The sequence below is a fragment of the Solanum lycopersicum genome, chromosome 10 (genome assembly GCF_036512215.1).
Source record: "Solanum lycopersicum chromosome 10, SLM_r2.1".
Classification (NCBI taxonomy): Eukaryota; Viridiplantae; Streptophyta; class Magnoliopsida; order Solanales; family Solanaceae; genus Solanum; species Solanum lycopersicum.
The window spans coordinates 34,117,746-34,128,170 of NC_090809.1; the positions used below are offsets into that span (position 1 = coordinate 34,117,746).

Here is a 10,425-nt window from a genome sequence, read left to right on the forward strand (position 1 = left end):
AATAAATGCATTTTTAGGAATAGTATTGTCATGCTAGAAATGAAATGTTTTGAAATGACTTCCTATTGTTGTGATGTGTACGGTGTGACTGATCTTGTTGATTTCATTAGGAAGAAAGTATGAGCATGTTTTTGTTAAAGTTGTAGAGTCTCCTTTAGATTGAATTGACCTTTGTGCCTTGCTTGTATATGACCTATAAGGACATTTCTCATTAACATAATAAAACATGATGATGGTAGGTATGGCCATAAGGAACTATGACTTAATGATAAGGATCCTTGTTGAACTACCACTACACTAACGAATGTGTACAACCACTCAAGAAAAGTGTGGCCTAAACAACGAAAAACTTTAAAAAATTGTGGCCTTTAATAAAAGGTAACACTTTTTGACTTTAGGCCACACTTTTTAAGGGGTGGTTGAAAGACCCGTAACCATAAAGTGTTCCCTTATCAGCTACGGTTAAAAGCGTCGCCAAAAGGGATAAAGGTCACGCTTTTGCAGCTAAGCTTAAAAGTGTTGCCTTATCATCTACACTTTTAAACGTACTTTTAAAGGCAAAAAGACCACGCTTTGCAGCTACGCTTAAAAGTGTTGCCTTATCAACTACACTTTCAAGTGTATCCTAAAAGGAAAAAAGTACACACTTTGCAGCTACGCTTAAAAGTGTTGCCTTTTAACCTACACTTTTAGGCGTTGTCTTTGCTACCATATTGCCAACAATTATAAAGTGTTGCCTTTTATATCTAATATATGACAACACTTTGAAGTGTAGTCTTTGCCTATATACAAATACAATTTAGAGTCCTATGGCTATAATTTTAAATGTGGTAATATTTTTTTTGCTATAAAATATTTATATGCCACAATTTGTAATAAAAATACACAAATATTGTTTTGCAATAAATAATCTCAAAAATTAAATTAGCTAATAAGTAATTCAGTTTTATACATTTTCCATAAACTTTGAAACATAATATGTGTTGTGTACATCCACATACGTGTAAAGCAATATCTAAATGTGTACACAATAGTTAAAAAATACTCTCCATCATCCACTTCAATGAGATCAATTTGATTTGTGGAGACTCTTCAAATTTGTTCACCTTCACTTCCCTAAACATTTAAAATGTACAGCAAAATCAGATTGCAAAAGTTATAAAAGAGGGAAGAAGTTCAAGATAAATAACATATTGCAACACTTTAATATTAAAACAGTTTAATACTTCAGACTGTAAAATTTTTGAGTTCACTATGCAGATTCTGAGGCAAATCTAAAACAAATTGTAGATTGCAAACTACACTTCAAGTTGCAGATCTATTCTAGATTGCAGCTTTCAGTTGCACATCAACTAGTTGCAAAATTTAAAAAAAATGGAATGGATTGACATCTTTCTCGTGCTTTATAAGATGTAGTTGTTGCGTATTCGTGGTATACATGGTAATCAAAAAACTCATCAGACAACTAAATTGTTATTCACCTTTGCTTAGTATAATGATTAAAATTAAATAGATTCAGAAAAGATAATCAACTAGATTTGCGCATCTAGAAGTTCGTTCATATGTAGTTTAATTTTATAACTACTAAGAATCAAGCAACATCACAAGGCAGAAGGCAGAAAAAAATAAAGAGATCAATAACATATTAGGCTAGTAGGAAAAATATTTTTTCTATATGATAAGGGAAGTAATAAGGCAAAACTAGAAGACAAAAAAAGTGTGACTACGTTTGCCAATAATACTAAAAGAGAATGTTGTACTTTTTATCATATAAAAATTGACACTTAGAATTGGCATGAATCCCCATCAATCACTTCACTATTTGCTAAGTGCATTCAAAACAAACATAATATGTTCAAATCTAGGTGACCATCAACATACAGATAAAAACAACTAATTCAAAAGCTTATAAGAGATAAATCTGTTTAAGGATAAAAAAATTGTGCCCTAATTTTCCACATCATATAGTAGGAATCAATACATTACCTCAAGTATAATGAGATGTATTGTTATCCTTCTCGAATTTTTGTATTGCTTCATGATTTTGTCAATACTAGCAGCCTCCTCCTTTAAAATACAGTAGAATATGTTTATTCCGCCAAGGAACAAAACAACAACATACATATCTCCTACTATATTCATTAAGTCTTGCAGTTTGTACCTTTTTATATTATCCCGTCAAGTTAAACGAGGTAAGATTTCCATGAAATGAGGCCTAGTTGATTGATTCTTCTAGTAAAATAGAAATAGCAAGTGAGTAAACATCAAATGCAAAGGCTAAGATTTGGCAAAACTTGGGGCTTAACTTCAACAATGAACTGCCAACTTTTCACAATAACATGATTAGATGCAAGAACACTCTCAAGATGGTCTAACATCTCTTTTTCTTAGCAAGACACAAAACAGAGATTGGTGTCTCGGTAATTCCAAACAACACCATTCTGTTTTGTTTCAATGGAAGTACGATCTGTAGCTACGGTATACTATTTCATAAGAGGTTCAGTTTTTTGCATTCAACCAATATCATTGTTCTACCCAACGACTTCCTATTCATTATCTACAGACCACCTGGTAAATAAATATAATAAGTTCATGTTTACATACGAAGTATGAAAAATAGACACAAATTACTCTACCAATATTCTAGTACTAGCAGTATGATTTATTATAGTGTTAGTAGTGATAAATGAAGTGACAATACGAACAAATTATTATCCATTTGCATATATTACATGTAATTGGCAAAATGTCCGGAAACAATACTCATGCAATGAACCAAAAGAAGCAAAAAAGGCAATTGTATATACTACTTAAACTAATAAAGCAACAAATTTTGTGTTCCTCTATACACACCAAATAGATTAAGCAGCATCCATTATATTATCAATTGATGACCATCAATCAAAAATCAAATAGTAGTAGTACTAAATTCATGTATGAATCTGTAAAAATGATTGCTGCTGAACGAGGGGAAGAAACAGCAGGAGTTGGAGTAGCTATATCAGTAACATTTTCCTTAGAACATGTGTATTTGCATCAAGTGGGACGAACAACCTTGTATACACAACTGCTTGCTAAGTTATATGCATCTTTATTATTATACTTACTATATGAGAAAATGTAGCACAAAGATGGAACTTTGCTTCCTATAAGTAATGCACAATTAAAGGGGAAGTTCCAACACAAGTAAATGAAATTTCAGTCGTCTTGAATGTTCCACTGTCCTTAGGATCTCAGTGCCTGCTTACGATGCACTTGAATAGAAATCTGCATCAAGACACATTCGATAGTTCTATGTTAGTAATCATATAGTTATATAATGCAAAAACATCAAAAAGATTTGAATTAAAATAGTCCATTTCAAAGTAGGAGCCAGCTGAACATACTTTTTGAAATCAAAGAGTCCAAATGGAATTCATACAAGTAAGCAATATAACGGAAAAACTAACGTAAATTCAAGTTTAGTTTAACCCATGGTCATCACTTACCTAGAAGGAAGAACTACATGGGAAACGAAAGGCGAATGTGATGTCTGTGTCTTAGCTGCAAGCCTCTGAGATTTTTGAAGTTCTTTCGATTTAACTTGAAGTAATTTTCTTGCTAGCATAAGAGCAAAGAACGAATTTACAATTACAAGCATAAGAGACCAGTGTGACAGAAGAAGAGCAAAAAATAGATATTAGGCTGAAAAATTCTTAAATAAATGAAATTTGATGAGAGAAGATTAATACAGGTTTTGCAAATACCTATCAAACTATAGAACTACTACAACACAAACAGAGTAACAGAGGAGAGAAATACTGCTCGTGCTGCTATACTTATATATCCAATATCATTGTATTATACAAACACCAACAAATGATAGGATTAAACCGTAGTCTACAATATGCCATGGTATCAACTAAGAATTAGAAGATAAAAAGAATAAATATTTGCACCTTAATCTCCCAAGAACAAATTTTTGATTTGCAGCAGCTGTGCAATACTTAAATACCTACAAATAATAATACCAGCAATATTTAACAACAATCTTCCATAAGTTAGAATTTGGAAGTTACATTTCTCAAAATCAATATGTTAGGATTTGGGAGAAGATTTTGTAGTATAACTTCTATGTAGAGGATGCCCTAATTGGCATGATCTGGTGTGTGCAATTAAATTAACGAAAATTGTTATAAAAGAAATTTAGCATTTTCTAAAAATTAAGATAACTATTAAAATAGTTTTATGTACTTTATTGAATTTTTACGATTTAGTATCTTGATGCATATTCTTTTCAGACACCATGTGTTTCTCCTTTTACTAAACAAGAAACAGTTTTATACGATTCAAACATAGGCAGAACAACATGTAAATATCACGTTTTCCTACTTTACATAATTTATAGGCTATATTGCATACACCTAACCAAGCAAAAGAAAATGTGAGGAACCAAAAGAAGGCACAGTTGAAAAAATCTCGGATTTGCGTTGGTTCATTGCTTCGGAGCGACGAATTAACACACTTAAAATAAAGCTATTTTAAAATGTAATTTTTGAGTTACCATACTGTTTGCATGTGATTAAAATAGGGTTTGTTACTACACTGTAATAAAAAAGAGTTGATATTCACATATTTAGGAAAATATTTGAAATAATAGAGGTCATAATTTGAATTTGAAAGTCAATATATGATATATTTCAGAGTAATCTCAGTCTAGAAATGCCTAACTAAGATAGTATAAATCCAAGAGTAAATTTAAATAAATAAGCTACTCTACTGATCAAGAACTTGTTACCTCGACGAATGTAAATAAGCATATATTAATAGGGGCAGTTTACACTCTACTGGAAAAATGTGGAACAACTGGTAAATGGATAAAAATTAGTAAAAATGAACATGTCATTCTATGTACTAATCCTCAAGTTTGAAAGTTAAACAAGTATTAACTATTGTCACGCTAAATATTGCACTAACAAACAATTAGCTTGTTTCTAATGTAATGCACGTGTTCGATAGAATAAAGGATTAGTGCAAACAAGAGTAAGATACAATATCATAAGCATACAAGAGAATCAAATAAAATAACTAGGGTTTAGATTTTAAAAAATAGCTAAGGAAAGCAAAGATAATAGCAGCTTTGTAGCAACTCGATGTTACTACGTATATTAGGAACTTCTTGTAGTTTTGGAAAATGTACACCTTACTTCGAAGACTATTGCACTTTTATTCATGCTTTTCACTAGAATTTCCCTGCTGTATATTTTTGTTGTGTTTGGGTTTTAAAAATGCAAAGGTTAGTACTCCGTGGTAGTAGAGAGTCACCAGACATACACAAAAAAGGACACACTACACACTAAAATGCATTGTGATCTGTCAAATGAAAGTTAACGGGCAAGAATGTTTATTACAAAAAAATATCCATGGCATCATAATTCTAAATGCAAATGCTGACAAAACTACTACACTATCACACATCATAACAAAAATATAAGCATTTAACATTATTCTCCTTGGTGGTCCCATGATTAGGTGATTACTTTATGAATTGGGGACCTTCCAACTCTTCATCCTGCTTCCTCTAAATTGTTCTTAAATTCCAATGGCTCTTTTAGAAAAATAGTATTACAAAATGAAAGAACAAGCATACAAAATTATAGATAGATTTCCAACTGAAATAAAAACTTACGCTGGTTAAATTCCTGAAATTCCTTGACCTTTCTCTTGTAAAGGATATGATACAGTTGTTTACCTCTAAAACTTTTCTATGGCAATAAAGTACTTACTAGTTTTTCCATCAAGTCATAGGAACTTCGTGATTTCGTGGAGGCCCTCCAAATGAGGAATGGAAAAAAATACGCCTGACGTCTAGTCACAACCACTATGGTAACTACTCTCACATTAACCAACATCTTTCATCAGTTATATCGTCACTCTTGATGTTGATCTGATATATTACACATAGTTTAGTCAATAAATGGCTAAACAGAAGCACTTAGAGATGTTTTTTATCCATTCAGACTAGCGATACATAAGCCCCTCAATCTTCCACTAAATTGAGTTGGAAAAGTAGAAAATGCAATACTAATATATCATCTACAATTCCTCCTTTTTTCTTATTACAATTTTTACATGATAGCATCTAAAATTTTGGTTCTCATCAAGGTGATTCGTTTATTTTGGAGTCTTGGAGCAAAATTTTTTGCAAAACTAGTGGCCCGTTGGATACTACTGTTAGGACCGAAAATCAGCAGGTGTGAACGCGGAAGCTGGCAATGCAAACCTCGAAAGACAACGAGTAAGATGATAACGAGAAATATACCAAAAGACACAAAGATTTAACGTGGTTCGATCAATCGACCTACGTCCACAAAGGAGATAAGCAATCCACTATAAATATGAGAGTACAAAATACAGAGTGAAACAACCTCTACCAAATTCACTCGAAATACATGGGAGGTTCACACAAGTGATAACGTATCAAGCTTGTGACCCACAATTTCGCCCCCTAACCAAAACTCTCAAAGCCATTAAGACTACATGGTGAATGTTGATTAAGATAGAAGGAACATGCCTCTATTTATAGAGTCCTAAACCTTTTCCTCCCAAAAAAGAATTAGTCAATCCAAAATCTTTTCCTAAGAGGAAAACCTATTTATGGTGAGAAATCAGGGCAAATAAAACCCAACAAATCTCCCCCTTGGCCTGCGTTTCTGACAAAATAAATTTGTCCACCTTCTTCACTTAATCTTCAACAACTTGCTTCTCCTCTCCATAATCTCATTTGCAAAATTTATGTCTCAACACAGAGAACCTCTCTGAAACAATTTCTCCAACAAAATATTCATTACTGTCAAAATGGTTGCAGCTAGAACTACACCCGCCAAGATGAACACCTCTTTCTAACCTGGTACAATCATCGATTATCGAACCACTGAACCTGACTCCGTCATTGAATGTGGCTCTGATACCACTTGTTAGGACCGAAAATTAGCAGGTGTAAACGCGGAAGCTAACAATGCAAACCTCGAAAGACCACGAGTAAGATGATAACGAGAAATATACCAAAAGGCACAAAGATTAAACGTGGTTCGGTCAATCGACCTACGTCAACAAAGGAGATGAGCAATCCACTATAAATATGAGAGTACAAAATACAGAGGGAAACAACCTCAAAAAAATTCACTCGGAATACATGGCAGGTTCACACAAGTGATTAACGTATCAAGCTTGTGACCCACAATTTCTCCCCCTGACCAAAACTCTCAAAGTCATTAAGACTACATTGTGAATGTTGATTAAGTTAGAAGGAACATGCCTCTATTTATAGAGTCCTAAACCTTTTCCTACCAAAAAAGAATTAGTCAATCCAATACCCTTTCCTAAGAGGAAAACCTATTTATGGTAAGAAATCAGAGCAAATAAAACCCAAAAACTACAACCAACTAATAGCGATAATAGAGGAACTTGTAGATACTTAAATTTAGGTTCATATGCCAGAAATTATAATATGAAATGTTTTGAATATTCATTCCTATCTCTGGTCAATCATTAAGCTTTATGTACTTCACTAGAAGATGACTATTATAATTTTCTCATCAAAGGCCAGTTAAGGGCAATTTCTTGGAGACACCATTATATAGGTCAAGGAGACTAACCACATACCTTGTTTATAGTTTCTTGACCTTTTTCACCAGCCGGAATTTCTTGTAATTAATACTTTTGTCAATGGAACTTGTCCTTATCAGTACCTTTACATGTCTGTGAAGTGATGCTTGGTCGCGTTGTTGCTGGATGAACCGTGGTAGTGGCTGGAGATGTAGAAAGCCTAATAGCCAAAGCAACCTTTTGGGAAGCAAAGTCTTGGGATATATACCATCATAACAAATATAGCTTGTTTTACTTGTAAAAATTAAGAGGATAATAACTGGTGGGTGGTTGAGAAGCCAGATGATTCAGTGAGCCTAGAGATTTAGATAGTGTAGCTTGAGGAAAAACACAAGTCACAGTTGCAGCTGCAATCACAAGAAGTACAGCTGCTGTGAGGAGCTAAAATATGTGCAGCTACATTGGTTGTGGGTATTTTATTGGCTTCTAATTAACCTCCAGAAACCTGAAAGCTGACTAACGTGGAGGTGGAACAACTCCATAAACCTTATATGATGAGACTCTACAGATTTACAGTCACAGATATGAGCATTCTGGACATACACCAACAAAAGAAAGAGGAATATAACAAAATAACATCACACATAAACCTCTTCTGAACAAAAGTTAATAGGTTGCAATCACATTTCATATACTCAAAGGAACATGCAAACGTAAAAATCACAATACTCTGCACAAATAGTATCCAAAAGATTTTTTCCAAAAAGCTTCGCTCGCACGAAATTCTTGTGATTTATTTACCTCTTTAAACAAAGTGATTAATTACTAGTTGTTAATGTATGGTAATAATGGTTGTGTCAAACAAACATGACCAAAGACAAGGACAAGTTGCTGAAGTGGTTCCTCAGAAAAGGGAAGGTGGAGGCGCGTCTCCACCTGAGAAGCCTTATTGAGTGAGGGTACTGTGACCGTGCTGTTAATGTTGAAAATGTGCGAGATCTTAAAGCAATAAAACTTCAATCAATCAATTTACTGGTTACAATTGAGAATTTATGATTTAAACGAGATGAAAAAGAAGGAATTAGGATTTTTTTAGGCGTGAGATTTATGGGTAAGTAACGACTGTTATTCTAATTTGGGATACAAATTTGATTTTAGAGTTGAATGTTGTTTATTTTGAAAGATTTTAATTTATGTTATATGAGTTCTTTTTTTGTCCAATTAGAAATTAGAGGGAGAGTAAAATATGTTGGAGGGAATAAAAATCATAGTGAAAATTTTAGGAAATTCATAAGGCCACACGTATAAAGTGTTATTTTCTAAATTAAAAAAATACCAAACTTTGAAAATGTATTCATAGATATAAATAAGCTTTTCCAATTATATCATGATAAAACTACACTTAAAAAATTAGCTTATACAACAAAAGAGAACGCTTGACAAATGTTGCTAATGTCACCGTGGTCAAAACCTAAAAACTAAAACTACACTTTAAAAGTGTGCCCAAAAATATTCAAGGCAACACTTTATAAGTGTTGTCCATATGTAGTGTGGCCATAGGTTTAAAATGGTGTAGTGTACTTGACTCAAGTATGTATGCGTTGAAGTATGAGTTGCATGTATGCTTCTCGAGTAATGTTGAACATGCCTATGTATAACTTAAAGATTTTTGCATAATGATCTCCTAATGAAATGAGATATAAAGACCATTTTATGATTAGGAGAAGGAAGTTCCTTCTATGAAGATGACAAGAACCTACGTGTTTCGTGCATCGAGGAGTGAGTGAATTAGAACCTACGTGTTTCGTGCATCGAGGAGTGAGTGAATAAGACTTTTCTTGCTTGTGTGCATTGAGTGCAAAATGACATGAAGTTTGTCTTACTTTTATGTTTGGTGCATTGAATTTTCTGCAATTATTTTCAAATATTGTGATTTTCTCTATGGTTGATTGTTTCCTTGAAAGTGTTTTAAAAAAATTGCCCCAAAATGTCATGCAAGGACGATGTTCCCTAGAGGGAGATATTGTGAAGACCCTCAAAATGAATTAAGGTTCTTAGGGCCACACATGTGCCTAAAAATGTTTTAAATATGATAGATATGTGTTTTATAGTATTCACACTTAATTTGAAATGATTTGGAGGTCAAATGTCCAGGAAGGGCCGATGACGTTCGAAAGATAGCCTTGAGACATGCATGTGTGTCTTAGGCCTCATCTATCTCAATTAAGATTAAGAGGTTTGAATTTGAATACACATATGAATATTATGGTTTTTATTACGATTCAGGTGTTTTGATCTGAATACCTATTTTAATAATATGATGTGGTCTCTAAATCTGAACACTAAATAATTAATAGGCTTAGTCATTGATCGCCCGTTAAAGTTGTCTGCATAATTCACTTAGACACCTCAACTAAGGCTTGTACCTATTGTACACCTAAATTGTTGAAAACATGTACCGATTAGACACAAAATGCTGATATGGCAGAAAATGTGTATTGCACTTCCCTGAAGCGCGTAAAAAAACTTAATACAGTGTCGTTTTTTTTCATTTATTGACACTTGGAATTATAATTAACTTAAAAAATATTTTTCTTCTTTTATTTAAACTTTTTTCAAAAAAGGAAAGCATCCCACTCCCTACCTATCATTTTCTTCATTATTTATTTTACAAAACTTTCTTCATTTTAGGTCCAACATTTTTTTTTCTTTGTTTTTATATACAAAAAATTTATACCTTCCAAAAATGAAGATAAATGAAAATCAACTTACGAAGATTCTGATTTGAAAGAAAGTCTTCGTATGATTTATTTCAAATCTCATAAAAAGAAGGAACAA

General features: G+C 32.9%; 1 long non-coding RNA gene across 1 annotated transcript; it reads right to left on the minus strand.

Annotated features, from left to right (window-relative positions):
* Positions 1–2,976: 2,976 nt before the first annotated feature.
* On the minus strand, positions 2,977–5,403 carry LOC112940195 (uncharacterized). The gene is made up of 3 exons (XR_003244148.2): positions 3,939–5,403; positions 3,489–3,600; positions 2,977–3,267 (listed from the first exon to the last, which is right to left on the minus strand). It is a non-coding gene; the product is annotated as an uncharacterized lncRNA (long non-coding RNA).
* Between the last annotated feature and the right edge of the window lie 5,022 nt (positions 5,404–10,425).